At 36.6% G+C, this 18503-nt stretch overlaps 1 protein-coding gene across 2 annotated transcripts in view; it reads left to right on the forward strand.

The window, feature by feature from the left end:
- Window positions 1-12929: 12929 nt before the first annotated feature.
- The window catches only part of Tmlhe (trimethyllysine hydroxylase, epsilon), a 120392-nt gene continuing 114818 nt past the window's right edge, over window positions 12930-18503 (forward strand). Inside the window, exon 1 of one of the 2 annotated variants that reach the window (XM_028785265.1) lies at window positions 12930-13031. The gene's annotated coding sequence lies outside the window, so the exon portion shown is untranslated. The remainder of the gene's footprint in view (window positions 13032-18503) is intronic. The other variant, XM_028785264.1, reaches the window with a different exon arrangement.

An 18503-nucleotide genomic window follows, 5' to 3' on the forward strand; every position in this document is an offset into this window, starting at 1 on the left:
TACAGCAAACCAGTAGCCAACATCAAGCTAAATGGAGAGAAACTTGAAGCAATCCCACTAAGATCAGGGACTAGACAAGGCTGCCCACTCTCCCCCTACCTATTCAATATAGTACTGGAAGTCCTAGCCAGAGCAATTAGACAACAAAAAGAAGTCAAAGGAATACAAATAGGAAAGGAAGAAGTCAAAATATCGCTATTTGCAGATGATATGATAGTATACTTAAGTGACCCCCAAACTTCCACCAGAGAACTCCTAAACCTGATAAACAACTTCAGCAAAGTGGCTGGTTATAAAATCAACTCAAACAAATCAGTAGCCTTCCTCTACATGAAAGATAAACAGACTGAAAAAGAAATTAGGGAAATGACACCCTTAACAATAGTTGCAAATAATATGAAATACCTTGGTGTGAATCTAACCAAGCAAGTGAAAGACCTGTATGACAAGAACTTCAAGTCCCTGAAGAAAGAAATCGAAGAAGATCTCAGAAGATGGAAAGATCTCCCATGCTCATGGATTGGCAGGATTAATATAATAAAAATGGCCATCTTGCCAAAAGCAATCTACAGATTCAATGCAATCCCCATTAAAATCCCAACTCAATTCTTCACAGAGTTAGAAAAGGAAATTCTCAAATTCATATGGAATAACAAAAAACCAGGATAGCGAAAACTATTCTCAACAATAAAAGAACTTCTGGAGGAATCACCATCCCTGACCTCAAGCTGTACTACAGAGCAATAGTGATAAAAACTGCATGGTATTGGTACAGAGACAGATAGGAAGATCAGTGGAATAGAATTGAAGACCCAGAAATGAACCCACACACTTATGGTCATTTGATCTTTGACAAAGGAGATAAAACCATCCAGTGGAAAAAGGACAGCATTTTCAACAAATGGTGCTGGTTCAACTGGAGGACAACATGTAGAAGAATGAAAATTGATCCATTCTTATCTCTTTGTACAAAGCTCAAGTCTAAGTGGATAAAGGACCTCCACATAAAACCAGATACACTGAAACTAAAAGAAGAGAAGGTGGGGAAGACCCTCGAATACTTGGGCACAGGGGAAAAGTTCCTGAACAGAACACCAATGGCATATGCTCTAAGATCAAGAATTGACAAATAGGACTTCATAAAATTGCAAAGTTTCTGTAAGGCAAAGGACACTGTCAATAGGACAAAATGACAACCAACAAATTGGGAAAAGATCTTTACCAATCTTACACCTGATAGAGGGCTAATATCCAATATATACAAAGAACTCAAGAAATTAGACTCCAGACAACCAAATAACCCTATTAAAAATAGGGTGTAGAGCTTAACAAAGAATTTTCAACTGAGGAAACTCGAATGGCCAATAAGCACCTAAAGAAATGTTCAGTATCCTAAGTCATCAGGGAAATGCAAATCAAAACAACCCTGAGATTCCATCTCACACCAGTCAGAATGGCTAAGATTAAAAACTCAGGTGATAGTAGATGCTGGCGAGGGTGTGGAGAAAGAGGAACACTCCTCCATTGTTGGTGGGACTGCAAGATGGTGCAACCACTTTGGAAATCAGTGTGGTGGTTCCTCAGAAAATTGGACATAGCATTACCTGAGGATCCAGCTATACCACTCTTAGGCATATACCCAGAAGATGCTCGAACATATAACAAGGACATATGCTCAACTATGTTCATAGCAGCCTTATTTATAATAGCCAGAAGCTGGAAAGAACCCAGATGTCCTTCAACTGAGGAATGGATTCAAAAAATGTGGTATATTTACACAATGGAGTATTACTCAGCTATTAAAAACAATGAATTCGAGAGGTTCCTAGGTAAATGGATGGAACTAGAAATTATCATCCTGAGTGAAGTAAGCCAATCACAAAAGAACACACATGGTATTCACTCACTGATTATCAGATATTAGCCCAGAACCTTGAAATGCCCAAGATTCAACTCACAGACCACATGAAGCTCATGAAGAAGGATGACCAAGTGGGGGTGATTTGGTCCTTCTTAGAAGGAGCAACAAAATACTCAAGGGAGCAAATATGGAGACAAAGTGAGGGACAGAAACTGAAGGAGGGGCCATCTGAAGACCATTCCACCTGAGTATCCATCCCATGTACAGTCACCAAAGGTAGATGCTGATGTGGAAGTCAGGAAGTGCATGCTGATAAGAGCCTGATATGGATGTTTCCTCAGAGGTCTGCAAGAGTCTGACATATTCAGAGGCAGATGCTCACAACTAGACATTGAACTGATCATGGGGTTCCCAATGGAGGAGTCAGAGTGAAGACCATTGGAGCTGAAAGGGTTTGTGGCCCCATGAGGAGAACAACAATACCAACCAACCACAGCTCCCAGGGTCTAAACCACTAGCCTGGGAGCACTTAGGGAGGGACCCATGGCTTCAGCTGTATAGGTAAGAGTGGATGGCCCTGCTGGGCATAGGTGGCAGAAGAGATCCTTGGCCTCATGAAGGCTGGACGCCCCAGGGGGTGGGAATTTGAGGGTGGGGAGGTGGGAGTGAGGGGGTAGGTAGGGGTACATCCGCAGAGAAGCAGGAGGAGGGGTGAGGGGATAGGGGGTTCCTGGGTGGGTGGGGAATGGGGTAAGGGGACAACATATGAAATGTAAATAAAACATCCAATAAAAAAACAAAGGAAGAACTACAGTGAAATACTTTTAAACTCTTAAAAAATAATAGAAACCCAAGAATAGCTCGTTCCATGAAATCATTATTACTGAAATACTCAAATCAGGTAACAACAACAACAAAACCTACAGACCAATATCCCTGATGAACATAGATGCAAAAATCCTCAATAGAATAATATCAAGCTGAATGACAGCACATTTTGAGAAACTCATCCATTACAATCAAGTTGGCTTTATCCTGTAAATATAGCGTTGGTTCAACATACATGTAATTAAATATAATAAACCATAGAAATGGACTTAAAGACAAAAATCACATAAGTATCTCAATAAATTCAGAAAAAGCCTTTGACAAATTCCAGCATGCTTTCATGATTAAAAATCCTAAAGAGTAGGACTGGAGGGAGTATACTTCAACATAATATAGGTCGTATATGATGTATATGTATATGTATATGTATATGTATATGTATATGTATATATGAGACAAACACATTAGCTAACATTATCTTAACACATTAGCTAACATTATCTTAAATGGAGAAAAACTCAAAGCAATCGCAGATATGATTATGAGATGTTCCAAAGGTCTATTTGTAGAATTTCAAAGCTTTTTTCGAGGCCCTTAAAAGACTTAAGTTTGACTTTTATTTTGGAAATTTCATTTAAAAAATATCAAAGCTTGGTTTCTGGTGTCTTATTCAGCTATCAATAGAATTCCTCTTGTAGCACATGAGGCACAGTCAGACATTATGCAGAGAGAGGGCGGGGGGGGGCGGAGACAGAGACAGAGACACAGAGAGAAACAGACACACAGAGGGAGACTGACACACAGAGGGGGGAGGGGGGAGAGAAGTAGGGGGAAAGGGAGAGAGACCTTGGAACACACAGCTCTAAAAAAGATGTCTCTATCAATGCCACCCCCACCGACAGGGAGGTAGAAAGAGTAGGGGAGACAGGGCAGAGGACACCAGGAGAACAAGGACCAGTAAAATAACTGAGCAAAGCTCATATGAACTCACAGAGACTGAAGCACCAATCACGGGGCCTGTAAGAGTCTGCACCAGATCCTCTGTGTATATATTATAGCTTTCAGTTTAGTATTTTTATGAGACTCCTGGATGTATAAATAAGTGGGTGTCTGATTCTTGTGCCTTCTTTTTGAGGCTCTTATTTTTCTATTGGCCTGTGTTATCCAACTTTAATATTATGGTTTTCATTTTATCTTATTACATTTTATTCTGTTATATTTTGTTCGTATGTCCTAGAGGCCTGTTCTTTTCTAATGAAAGGCAGAGTGTGGATCTGGATGGGAAAGGTGGTGGGGAGGAACTGGGAGGAGTAGAGGGAGAAGAAAACTCTATTCAGATTATATTGTATAAAAAAAGAATCTATGTTTAATAAAAGCAGAAAATAAATAAAATATATCAAAGCTTTTAGACAATTGTTTTAAACAGTTTAAAATTAGGAATGAAACAGGGCTGCCCACTATGCCAACTTCTTTTCAATATAGTGCTAAAGCATTCTTTGGAGCAATAAAAAGAAGAGAAGACAATTAAAAGGATACAAACAGGAAAGGAAAAAGTCAAATCATCCCTATTTATAGATGATATGACATTATACAAAAGAGATTTCCCAAAATTCCATGAGAAAACTTTCAGAAATGATTAGTATTTCTAGCAAAGTGGTAGATTATAAAACCAACTTATAAAAATACTCCAACAACAAATACACTTAGAAAGAGATCATAGACACTCCCATTTACAATATTGTCAAAATCAATAAAACATCTTGAAATAAACCTAATCAAGGAGGTAAAAGATCTTCAACTTGCTGGAGAAAAGGATTGAAAAAGATACTATAAAAATGGAAAAGTACCCCATGTTCATGGATCAGTAGAATTAATATTGTGAAAATGACCATCTACCAAAACCAACTTATATATTCAATGAACATACTTACAAAATACTCACAAAACCTATAACATACCCCAATGAAAATACCTGCAACGTTCCTACAGAAATAATTTAAAATTTCTACCTTTCATATGGAACCAGAAAAGATCTCAGATAGCCAAAACCATCTTGAACAAAAAGAGGAATACTGGAGCGACTGCTATTTCAGACTTCAAAATATACAATTATAGTAATAAAAATAACATGGTTCTGGCAAAACAACAGATATATAGACCAATGGAATAAAATAGAATGCCCAAATATGTGTCTTCATAGCTATAACCATCTGATGCTTGACAAAAAGACAAAACAAACAAACAACAAATAAAAATGTAAACTGGAGAAAAGACAGCATCTCCAACAAATGATGCTGGGAAAACTGGATGGATACATACAAAAGAATAAAATTAGATTCATATCTATTACCCTGTTCAAAATTAGATCCAAGTGGACCAAATACCCCAATGTGAAACCTGAAATACTGAAACTGCTAGAAGAAAATATAGGCAGTACCCTATATGATATTGGTATTGGAAAGGACTTTCTGAAAAACACTCCATTTGGCCCACTTATTGGTTGTCTAACACAGAGTGGTCAATCCTGAAACCATATATACACAAACAGCAAAAACAGATTCGGCAGACTATATTTACATACTTGTGCATATATATATATATATATATATGCTATCAAATTGAGAGTGGGGTTCATAGGAGGCATTGGAGACAGGTACCTGGGAAAAGCTGGAAGGAGGAAAGGGAAAGGGGAAATGATGTAATTGTTTCAATTTAAAATTTATATTTAAACTATATTATTCTTGGTACTTCAAATAAAAAAGAAAATATTATGGAAAGGATAACTTGAGAAGAGGAAGGGGACTAACATAAGAAGTGAAGGGAAACAGGAAAGAAAACTGAGAAGTGAATTCAAAGTATATGATAAGTCTGAACAAATATATTGTAAAGCCAATCAGTTTGTACAATGTAGATGTACTGATAAAATTTTAAAGAACTATTATTGTTCACAGTGACTTGTGATTGTATTTTTACAAGTTGTGATTATATTTCACATTTTAAAACCTTTGACATACTTTAAAAGTAGCTCTAGTTATTTTATTTTTCATAGATTCAAATTACTTCAGTCTTTGGATACAGTAATTCATCTAATCTCCTCTCAAACTACTTTCTTTCTTTCTTTTCTTTTCTTTTTGGGTTTTTTTTTTTTTGGTTTTTTTGAGACAGGGTTTCTCTTATACCTGGGCTGTCCTGGAACTCACTCTGTAGACCAGGGTGGCCTCGAACTCAGAAATCTGCCTGCCTCTGGCTCCCAAGTCCTGGGATTAAAGGTGTGCACCACCACTGCCCAGCAAACTATTTTCTTTTTAAAAAATTATTTTATTTAGAGGGCCTTGTGTGTATGGGGGGAAACTTTGACATTTTTAAATAAAATTTCCAAATAAAATTGTAACTAAATTATTTTAATATTCTTAAGAAACTTTGAAATTTTTCAAATAGGTCTTGGAACAGCTCAAAAAGATATTTATCTTTATAGAAAAATAGATATCAAATGAATTGGTTGTATATTATATGGAAGTATTGTCAAATGATATCTTAAACCTTCTTTGAGATAGATATATTAGAATTGATATGGCAAGTGCTTTGGAAATGGTATGACATCCACAGAAATGTAATAATCATGATGTAAGACTATCAGCCATAGTTCTAGTAATTAAAATATTGCATGTAACAGGAATAACCAAATTTGTATTAATTGTATTGTTATGGTATGAATTCTCATAAGAAGTTTATCTATGACCGTTTTATTTTATCATATGTAGTGCTTAGTTGTTTACCTTAGTACTATAGTTCTTTTTTTTTCTTTTTTTTTGTTTTTGTTTTTCAAGACAGGGTTTCTCTGTATAGCTCTGGCTGTCCTGGAACTCACTCTGTAGACCAAGCTGGCCTCGAACTCAGAAATCCGCCTGTCTCTGCCTCCCAAGTGCTGGGATTAAAGGTGTGTGACACCACTGCCTGGCAGTACTATAGTTCTTGACTAACTATATCCTAATGTGTTTAATCTTCAAGAAGATTTATGAAAGGATGGAAAACTACAGGTTTCTATTAACTTTTAGAACATATCTTAGTTTAGGTGATATAGATATTAACTTTATAGATGTTATTATATAGATATTATAGATTTTATATATTATAGATACAGATATTTTTATAACATATCTTGGTATAGGTATAATTCCCAGAACCCCAATAAAGAAACTGACTCACTCATAAAACTTGAACTTGAATTAGTTCATCATCACAAATTACTTAAATCCAAAAATTACTTGGTTTAGAACTTCATTCTAAACCAGACAGTTTAGAAATTGTTAAGACAACACAAAATGGAAAAAAAAAACCCCAGAGTTTTCCAAAAGAGTTATACCAAGTAGGATTCAAGAAAGTTTCCTGGTGACTCACTCTTGAAATATTTTGTATTTTATAGCCAAATCAATTAGACCTCCAAGGATGATTTTGGACAGGTGAAGCTATTCTATGAACAGTAGACATATATATATGTGTGTGTGTGTGTGTGTGTGTGTATGTGTATATGTGTATATGTGTATATGTATATGTATTTAATTATAATATAATATATTTAATAATATATAAAAAAAAACACCACATGGCTTTAGATCTTCCTTTGCCCATATTAGAGGCTTATGCATGCTATTAAACAGAACTAAACTAATCTTTAAATAGATGTTCAATTCTGCTGTTTGTCTGGCACAGCCAACAAATAAATACATAGAAGAAATTCCATATGATGAAGGGAACATAACATATGTGTTTGAAATTAGCAGTTAGTTGACTGGTATCTTGAGTGGTGGATGACAAGTGTGCCTATTTCCAACATTTTCCAATTTTTGTGTTCCTTTTTTGTAAGTTTTCAGATTACTATGACTTGTTATCATAGTTTTGTTCATAACAGAAATGGTTACTTCTTTAAGTCAGGTCTTATCATAGTGAACTATGATCGTTAATTGCTACTATGACCTGAGAAAAAAACCATAAACAATTACATTCAAATACTGCTGAACTAGTTTTATTATCTGAACTTTGGATTATTTTACTTTAGGTGAGTTCATTTCATGAAAAGTCTCGTTAAAGAGCACGTTTTAGTTTCTTAGTATACCCTCCTGTGGTACAGGGTCTTTTCTCAGGTACCCTCCTGCTTGGTACAGGGTCTTTTCTCAGAAGTTTTAAACAATCATGTCACAATCATCCTTTGTTCATTAAGTGGTCTCATCATACAATAACAAAAAATATATAGAACATGTAAAAATCATCCAATTAATTTGACATTGTGACTTTTGGATTCTATATTATAGAGACCAAACAAGTCATTATGATGGTGACAGAATTATTGGTGTCTAGGGTTTTGATCAACTTTCAAAACTGAGAAGTTGACCAAAAAGCTGCTATGCGTGTTAAATTTAATTAAATTTGGCCTGAAGTTGTCTATATATGTACCAAACTCTAATTTTATATGTGAACATACCGCAACCTACTTATTAATACTAAAGTCCTCCCTAATCCAGTCTTTCCACAGTTTTAGTCACTGCTGCCCCAAAATATTACACTTAAAATTCTAAGAATAAGCAATTTGTAAGTTTTAAGTAATTTTAATTCTTCATATTGTTTTAATTGTTCTATTTTACTGATATAGTTGATTAATATTAATTATCTATTTGATTGAATTGAGAGGTGCTTAGAAAGAGTTGTAAAGCACAACTCTGGAATTGTCTGTGAGATTATTTTCATAGACAATTATATCATGGAAGTTCTGACCTAATTAATGGCTTCAAGGATTCAAAATTTGAATACAATGTTTAATTGGGAAGTCAAGTATTTGTATAAAAGAGTGCCTAGTTGGAGGAAGTTGGTCACTGAGGTTGTTACTTTAAAGGGTAGATCTTTACCCCAGTTTGGTTTCTGTCTTTCTCTCCTTCTTGGCCATTATGAAGTGCATGGCCCTTGCTGTATGCTCCCATTTCTGTAATACTATGCTTTGTTTTAAGCCCAAAACATTGGATACAGCCAATGATATATTGAAACCTTTGAAACTATGGGTCAAAAATAAATCTTTTTTTTTCTTTTTTAAAATTTTTTAATTTAATTTAATTATTTTTTATTGGATGTTTTATTTACATTTCATATGTTATCCCCTTACCCCATTCCCCCCACACACACCCAGGAACCCCCATCCCATCACCCCTCCTCCTTCTTCTCTGCGGATGTGCCCCTATGTACCCCCCATTCCCACCTCCCCACCCTCAAATTCCCACCCACTGGGGTGTCCAGCCTTCATGAGACCAAGGATCTCTTCTCCTAACTATGCCCAACAGGGTCATCCTCCCTTACATATACCGATGGGGGTCTTGGAATGCATCTTTTAGAGATAAAGGGAAACAACTGTAGTAATTTCACTCTTGTCATACCAGCTGAGGTTCAGCCAGCTGCAGGTTGCAAACTTCTCAGAAAATGCCTAAACAACATGAACCTCGAGTTGTAACCAAACATGCTAATTTTGTACATCATTTTCATGTTTTATTTATAAATACTGATTGCCCATGTAGTGGGGGGTAGAGCTCTCTGAATCTTTCCTGATACTCAGGGCTACAGGTTCACGAATTGTTCTTTTTTTTTTTTTTTTCTTTTTCTTTTCGAGACAGGGTTTCTCTGTGTAGTCCTGGCTGTCCTGGAACTCACTCTGTAGACCAGGCTGGCCTTGAACTCAGAAATCCACCTGCCTCTGCCTCCCAAGTGCTAGGATTAAAGGCGTGCACCACCACGGCCCGGCTCACGAATTGTTCTTTAATCAAATAAACTGTTCTAAATTTATCTAATCCTTTTATTTTAATAATTTTAAAGACCTTTATGACTAATACAAATTCAAATCAGAATATAAAGCTTAAACTTTTCAAGAACTTTTAAGGTTTGAGTAGAATTAAAAAGACAAATGAAATTTCAATATGATGCCAATAAAACTAAGTTGTCAAGACAGAAATAATACTAGTCACAGACAGTGATTTCCATACAACATTCAGTATAGTAGTCCAAGAGATGGTGGTAATTTGGCCCAGATCAGGAGTTGGTGAATTATAACCCATAGGCCAAATCTTACCTCTTGCTTCTGTAAATAAACTTTTATTAGAACACCTCCACACAATTCACTTAAGCATTTTTGTGATCTATAGCTATTTCTGATTTATAAAAGTAGAATTTAGTTGCAGGCTAAATTGTATATGTCTAAAAACCAGAAAATATTTACTATATGACTCTTTACAGAAAAATAACTTCCACCCCTGGCCTAGACTATAAGCAGTAAAGAAGAGAATAAATGAATACATGCATTATATTTTGAAAGTTGAACACAAACAAGCTTAGTAAATTCTAGGAACAGAAGAAAAAATGTAACTGTGAGGCTTTTTTCTATTTAATATCCTAACATTTTTGTTCCTAACTTGTTTCTCTGCATTTGTCATTTTTTAGACAGGTTTTTATTATATAGAAGTGACTAGCCAAACTCATGATGTTCGTGACTAGGCCTTCTTAGTGCTGAGATTACAGGTATGTGAAATCATGCCTAGCTGTTCCTAGGTTTTAATCCATTCATCTACTCACTCATTCCTAAAAGACACTCAGTGTCATACACTATATGAGTTTTAATCACACACACACACGCACACACACACACCAAGGAAGCCAACAAAGGAAATTATCTCAATGCTTACTTTCTTTTTTTCTTTTCTTTTCTCTTTTCTTTCTTTTTTGAGACAGGGTCCCTCTATGTAGCCCTGGTTGTTCTAGAACTTGATGTGTAGACCAGGTTGGTTTTGAACTCACAAAGATTCTCCCGCCTCTACCTTCCAAGTGCTGGGATTAATGGCATACATCACCACACCTAGCTTCAATGTTTAATTTCTTTCTTTCTTTCTTTCTTTCTTTCTTTCTTTCTTCTTCTTTTTTTTTTTTTTTTTTTTGGTTTTTCAAGACAGGGTTTCTCTGTGTAGCCCTGGCTGTCCTGGAACTCACTCTGAAGACCAGGCTGGCCTTGAACTCAGAAATCCGCCTGCCTCTGCCTCCCAAGTGCTGGGATTAAAGGCGTGCGCCACCGCCCGGCTCAATGTTTAAGTTCTAACAGTAAGTACTGAGTAAAACTAAGGGATAAATAGTACAAAGAAGAGGAAATAAACTTTTCTTCTATCACTCATTTATTATTGATCAAGTTGTACCTGGATTCTGTCTATCTTGGTTCATACTTCCTCTCTTTCAGTTACTAAAATGCTGTATCTTTAATAGCTAATACTGACACTGCATGGCAAGCGTGTCTTTACATGCATGGTCTCTTTTAATCATTATAGTCTTGTGAGATAGATGCTATTATTACACCCATGTATGAAATAGGAAATTGAAGCTCAGAGAAACAAAGCCTTTTGACAAAAATTGTAGGTGTGCTCCACAAAATAGCATTCAAGGCATCTACTTTTCCTCCCTTCTTCACTCTGTGCCTGGGCCCCATCACATACCAAAGGCACCCACCATCACCATTGCTAAGGCATAGGTTTACAATAGTAATATTTGACTCCAGTGCACTATTTTCTTGAAGCTCTCAGTGTGGCTTATTGCATAAATGGATATTAAGTATCTAGAGCCAACGAACATATTTTGTTGAAATAACACTTTTTAGGTTTTTATGTTGTTTTTATTGTAAATCCCATTGTATATTATTTACTTAGGTTTTAATCTCAGCTTGGAAACCTAATTTTTTTATGATCTTGTTGATATTGTTTAACCTATCTGTGCCTTGGTTGCCTTACCTCTAAAGTGCAAATAATATAATCTGTCTTAAATGTTTATTATAAAACAGGTCAATATTTGGCAGATACTGTAAGTTTCATTAATGTTCTTTTCTACTATAATGGAGAAGTTCTCTGAATTAAATAAACTTTATCAACTTCTTGCCTTTTCTTGAGGACTTTTTATTTATCAATTTCATCTTACTGATCTGATTTACTATTGTCATGCTCCTTCATATTACTAGACACTAGATTATGCTTTCCTTCTCTCTGGAATGTTCTTTTTCTTATTTGTCTGGTCACCATTGATTTTTATTCTTTGACCAGAAAATTATAAGGTATGAACTATGTCCTGGTTTTAATCATCAGTTTATATCCAGAAATCACTGCAAAGTTTGACATATAGTAGAGTCCATATTTGTTGCATGAATGAATACCAGCTAGATTAAATCTAGATTTTTCATCTTATTTAGTTATTCTTCTTAGCATTAATTCACATTTTGGGTATAATGTTTAGTGTGTATATTCAGTGATCTTAGGCAGTTATTAGCAAATATTCATTAAAAATACATCGTATGCTTGGGAATCAGATTTGTAAAATAAATACTTTCTGCTTTCAAAAGTCTGCTTGTTCACTGCACAGAAAAAAATGTGCAGAAGGAGATATCAGAATCCAGAATAAGTGGTATATAAGGCATATGGAATCAATGGAAAAAGAATATAAATTTATATAGAAATGACTGAGGAATCACAGAGGAATACCAAAATTGAGTTTTAAAAGAAGACTAATTTTTCCAAATGAACAACTGTAGATAGAAAGAATTTCAGGATAAAAATGATAAAGGAATATTAAAAAGCCTCTGTTATAATGAAAACGTTTTCTTCTTTTGTAATGTTGAATCAAAAAACGTGTTTTCTTTTGTACCTTTATGACAGATTATTTCATGCTTGATTTTTATAGTATGCATTATTATTAAATTTCATTCGTATAAAGTGTTCATTTCTTGTGGTTTATTCTCCTTTTAAAGCTTACTATATTAGCACTGTAGTTGAACCTTTGATTCAAAATGCTCATCTGAATCTATGGAAATCCAGTAGTGAGAGATATGGGACATGTGGAAGGACAGTGTAAAAAGTTTACATCTTATAAAACATTGATAAGCTACCATTAATAAAATCATAGACAAGAGATTATAGAAGAACACAGAAAAAGGCAGGCAACCCGAGTTTTACATACACTGTAACATCCTGGACCCGTCTTTCTCTTGTTATACCTCCAAATTTGTTCAGTGAAGACTACTGACTATAGTACTTGGCTGATCTTTCTGGATCCTAGTCTTTAAACACGCCCTGTGAGGATTCCACTCTGCAAAGCCGGAAGGAGCAGGGCGGGGCTTTAAGGTTCTCTGCTGGGCTAGAGCAGGCTGGGGGAGGGGAGCGGGAGTCAGACTGCCGTTGGGGGCTGGGTAGTAAAACACCAAAGGACTGACAAGGCTGCAGTACAGCCCCTCTTTGCTTGCATTTGGCCTCCACAAACATCTGAGTCGCGACTTCCAGCGCAGGTAGGTGCAGCCACTCGGGTCTGGGAAGGCCAGGTGTCTTAGGTGGCCAGTACCCACCGCACCTAGCCATGTGCTTTGGGGCCTGGCACAAGGACGGGGCAGTGGGCAGCTCCAATCCTCAACCCAGGGTGATAGTACTCATTTTACACTGGCTGAGGAGGACACTCCTGCATTGCCCCTAGGCCTTCCTCACGGTTTGTGCTAGTTTTGCTGTATAGCCTTCCTGGATATCAGGATAGGGCCAGTTGGGCCTAACACTGAAAAGAGCTGGAGCAAGCTGTGCTTGAGACTGACTCCTAGGCTGCATTCTTTCTATCTCATTTTCACTAATGTTCTCGGATCAGATTATACCCCGCGTCTGCCCCTCTCAGAGCAAAGCTGTCAATGTAGTTGTAGGAGGAAAGTTAGGCTAGAAACGTTATGAAAACAATTCTGAAGAACCTTTTAAAACTATTGGAAATGGCATTCTTGTGCATGAATTGAATGTTAACTATGAATAATGCTCATGAGAATACTATTTTAGTAAAGAATTTTAAACAAAAATTATTGTCCAAAATGTTATTTATGTATTGAAGGAACATAATACACCACCAGCAAGTTTCATAAAACAAAATAGTTGAAGATTTTACTGTTTAATTTCTGAGCAAAACCACTGAAGTCTCCTACTTAGGAACATTGTAACAATCCATTTTCATACAATGGTCTTATTTTATTGTTGCTTTTATTTTATAGTTTGCTTGTCAGGATACAGTGTAGTTAAAGTTTAAAAGTAGTTAATTTTACATTAGGTAAGTGACTACAGAGGTGCAAGAGAAATATAAGCACTATGGACCAAGTCTTTCTTTATTATAGAACAACCATGAAAAGAAAACATGATTTACCACAATATTAAAAGAAGTCATACATTGTTTCATAAGCAGTGTGATGAACAGAATGTTCATTGTAGTGGTAGAATCTGGGAACTTCTACCATGTGTTTATTTCTCCTAGTTTTTTCTTGAAAATACAGACTGTGGCAGATAGCTCACTTGCTTTTCTTAGTGTCTGTCTCAGGAGTCTCACAGTACTACTCTGCCCCTGCTTGTCAACTCTGAGAATGGCAGCAAAATATTAATTCAGTATCTATGCTGTTTCTGGCAGCTGTTATCCTCCTTTCAGATCTAGGGATCGAGGAGTAAACTGGATCAGTAAACCTCTTTGTTCTTAGGATTCTTTATCTGGTGACAAGAGATCCACCAGTTGAGTCCCACTGTGACCTTTAATACAATACCAAGCACTCCTTATTCTTATCTGAGGTGAACAGAAACTTTGTATTGTCCCATGTAAAGACTAACAGCAATGCAAGAATCTTTGGAAAACCCAGCCTGTGCCACACCCGTGTGTTCTAGGCAAGGAGTAGCTGGTTTTGAAGGAAATGTTCTGTGTAAGAAAAGGAATTGATGGCTTCTGAAATGGCCTCAGGGGGATTGTGCTGAACAATCTAAGTTGTCTTTATTCCAATTCCTAATGCAATCTTTCTGCTCAGATTTAACTGTATCATTTAGTAAGTAAAATATTGTAGTTGTTGGTCAGCAGAATTTCAAAAGTGGCTGTTTCTTTCTTTGTAGTATCCATAATGATATCAATATTGGCTCACCTGTGATTACATGTTCTTATTGACATTTCCAGATGTTTCAATTTAGGCATTTCTATTTATTCTGTAACCAACGATTGTTGGATTTTTTTTTTAGTCAGTTTTGTTTTATTAGAAGAGTTCAGTTATACACAAATGGCTTTCATTATGTTTCATATCATTCCATAACATACAACATGTTTTTATTCTATCCATTCCCTGTTGTCCTCTTTTCTTTTCTCTTCCCCCTCTCCCTGATCCCTTTCTACTTTCCTAATAGTCCTCTGGCTACTTTTACGTCTTTTTCTTTTCTGATGCTAGAGATTTAATCTAGAACCTTGTATATGCTATACGAACATTAAACTACATCTTTAGTCTTCCATCTTTTTCCCACTAGATATCACATATGAGAGAAATATGTGATATATTGTTTTTCTCAATATTGTTTATTTCACTAAATATGATGATCTTTAATTCTGATCATTTTCCTGAAAATGCCAGGATTTTTATTTTGTGGTTAAATATTACTAAATTGAATGTACATGCTATATTTTTCATTTATTTATGTTGGCATCTAGATTTATTCCATAACTGGGATGTTGTGAAGTAGTACATCAATAATAAGAATGTGTAAGTATCTCTTTTAAATATTGACTTTGATTCCCATGGTATATATCCTTGAGTGATATAACTGTCTTTTTTTTATTGGTTATTTTATTTATTTACATTTGAAATGTCCCCCTTCCCAGTTTCCCCTCTACAAACCCCCTATCCTATCTCCCCTCTCTCTATGAGGGTTCTCCCCACCCATCCACCCATTCCCACTTCACTGCTCTAGCATTACCCTATGCTGGGACATCAAGCCTCTTCAGGACCAAGGGCCTCCCCTCCCATTGATGAAAAATAAGGACATCCTCTGCTACACATCAGCTGGAGCCATGGGTTCCTCCATGTGTACTCTCTGGTTGGCGGTTGATATAACTTTATGTCTTATATGGTTAGTTCTACTTTTAGGTTTTTTACAAAATGTATTTTAATTGAAATAGAATTACATGATTTTCCCCCTTGCCTTTCCTCCCTCCAACCCCTCCCATGACACCCTCTCTCAAAGTGATAGCTTCTTTTTCTCTGACTATTATTGTCACATACATACTGGATATGTATGTATGCCAGTCTGCATACTGGGAGCTGTCAGCAGGGATCTGCAGGGCCTGGCCAGAGTGGCCAACGAGTTACAGCTCTTCGAAGGGAGGCCAGAGTAGGGTATTCCACTGGACCCCTTCCACTGCCAGAGTTGGTGGCAGGCGGCAAGATACAATGGACAGATAGGGGCCGGAGTTGAAGCCACCCAGCAGGAAGTGGCTGAGGTCTAGTGCACACCTGGCTTGTTGGGTGGGATCAAGGTCCAATGCTGAAAGCTTCAGGAGAGAAAACTCTTCCCTTTGGTAAAATAACTCATGTACTTTATTCCTTGTGGATAGACCTTATAAACATTTGAGGTTGGGGTGGGATCTAGAGGCAGATGCTTTCTATTGGCTGAGTCTGAGATGTTAGAAATGCCTCATCTGCATGTGGAAGGACTTCAGGTGATTGTCACAGTCCTCTCAATGGAATGTCCTGGGAGTGTCATGGTCACATGTTCCAGGACTGGAACCTGGTTGGGAGTAGATTTAAATGCTTACCATTCTCAATTATGAGAATTGCCAGGGTTCCTGAATCTGCTCTATCTTACCAGTTTCCTGTGTAGTGGCGTGGTCTACTGCCCCACTTATGTATGCATATGCACACACACACACACACATAACATAATCCAACCTGCTGAGTCTATTTCTGTTTTTTATGTGTTTATGTTTTCAAGACTGACCACTCTGCATTAGACAGCCAATAAAGGGGTTATTTTAGTTAGAGTTTTACTGCTGTGAATAGACACCATGACCAAGGTATGTTGTCCTCTTATAAGGACAATATTTAATTGGGGCTGGCTTATAGGTTCAGAGGTTAAGTCCATTATCATCAGGAGCATGCCAGCCTCCAGGCAGGCATGATATAGGCAGAGCTGAGTGTTAGGCTGCTAGTGGAAGACTGACTTCCAGCCAGCTAGAATGAGGGTCATAAAGCCCGTGCCCACAGTGACGCACCTATTCCAACAAGGCCACACCTCCAAATAGTACCACTTCCTGGGCCAAGTATATTCAAACCATGACAGGGGCTGTCTAGTAGAGGCTAATTTTTCTCCTAGCAGTCATTAGTTGCCTGTAGTTCTTATTCTCAGAGTAGGACCCCATGAAAATTCCCCACTTCGACATTAATATGTCTGTTGATATTGCCATTGTTTCAGTCATTTTATAGCCATTTCTAGGAGAGAGTTTCTGGTATTCTTGCTCTTATAATCTTTCTCCTCTCCTCTAATCCCTATCCCTTCTCCCCTGCCCCTTCTCCACTTCCTGCTCCCTCTCTCCCCTCTTCCTTTTCTCCCTTTCTCCGTTTCCCTTTTTTTCCCTTTTCCATTTCTCATTTCTCCTTTTCTCCCTTTCCCTTTCTCTTGAGACAGGGTCTCTATGTAGCCCTGGCTGTCATGGAATTCTCTATATATATTTGCCTTGAATTCACAGAGGTTCACCTGCCTTTGCCTCCAAAATGCTGAGATTAAAAGTGTGTGCCACCATTCTGAGCACTGTTTGTTTTCTAATAACAGCCATTCTGACAGTAGTAAGATAGAATATCAATGTACTTTGAATTTACATTTCCCTGATGGCTAAACATGTTCATTTTTTTACTATAACTATTATTCATTGTTTAAAAACTGCTCAGCTTATTTGTCCATTTATTATTTGAATTATTAATCTATTTGGTAGTTTTTTCTTAGTTCTTTCTATATTCTGGATTTAATCTATGAATCTTTGTCCTGTGTTATAAGCTGTGTCTTTATTCTGTTCATTTTTTTTCTGCTGCACTGAAGCTCTCTAATTTCATGTAATATCACTTGTCTAATCTTTTTGTTATTTTCTGGGCTTTCAGAGTCCTATTTAAGAAAGTTATTGTGAATAATGTTAAGTTTTCCACTAGCAGTTTCAGAGGTTTGCATCTTATGTTAAGGTTTTTGGTCTGATTTGAGTTGATTTTGTACAAGGTAAGAGCTAGAGAAATAGTTTTATTCTTCTATATGTATAGGCCCAATTTTTCTAGCAAAACTGGAACAGTTGAACAGGCTCTTTCTCTTTTTTAAAAAAATACATTTTTCGCATCTTTATCAAGAAACAGCTGACTATAGATATGTAAATTTATTTCTTGTTCCTTCTATTCCATTGGTTTGCCTATCTGTTTTAATACAAATACAGCTACTTTTGATACTGTAGCTTTTAGTGTATTTTGAAATTAAATATTATGATTCCTAGAGGGTTACTATGTTTGCTCAGGATTTTTCATAATTCATAAATTTTACTATATACTTCTTTTAATATATTTCTTTTACTGAAATATAAAGCTCATTGGTATTTTTATGAGATTATATTTTATCTTAGAGTTTTACTGCTGTGGACACCATGACCAAGGTAAGTTTTATAAAAGACAACATTTAATTGGTGCTGGTTTACAGGTTCAGAAGTTTAGTCCATTATCATCAAGGTGGGAGTATGGTAGCATCCAGACAAGAATGGTGCAGGAAGAGCTGGGAGTCCTACATCTCCATCTGAAGGCTGTTAACAGAATACTGATTTCCAGGCAGCTAGGATAAGGGTTTTATAGCCCACACCCACAGAGACACACCTATTCCAACAAGGCCACACCTACTCCAACAAGGCCACACCCTCTAATAGTGCCACTCCCTGGGCCAAACATATATAAATCATCACATTTCACTCC

The sequence above is a fragment of the Grammomys surdaster genome, unplaced genomic scaffold (assembly GCF_004785775.1).
Source record: "Grammomys surdaster isolate TR1022 unplaced genomic scaffold, NIH_TR_1.0 125178, whole genome shotgun sequence".
Lineage (NCBI taxonomy): Eukaryota > Metazoa > Chordata > Mammalia > Rodentia > Muridae > Grammomys > Grammomys surdaster.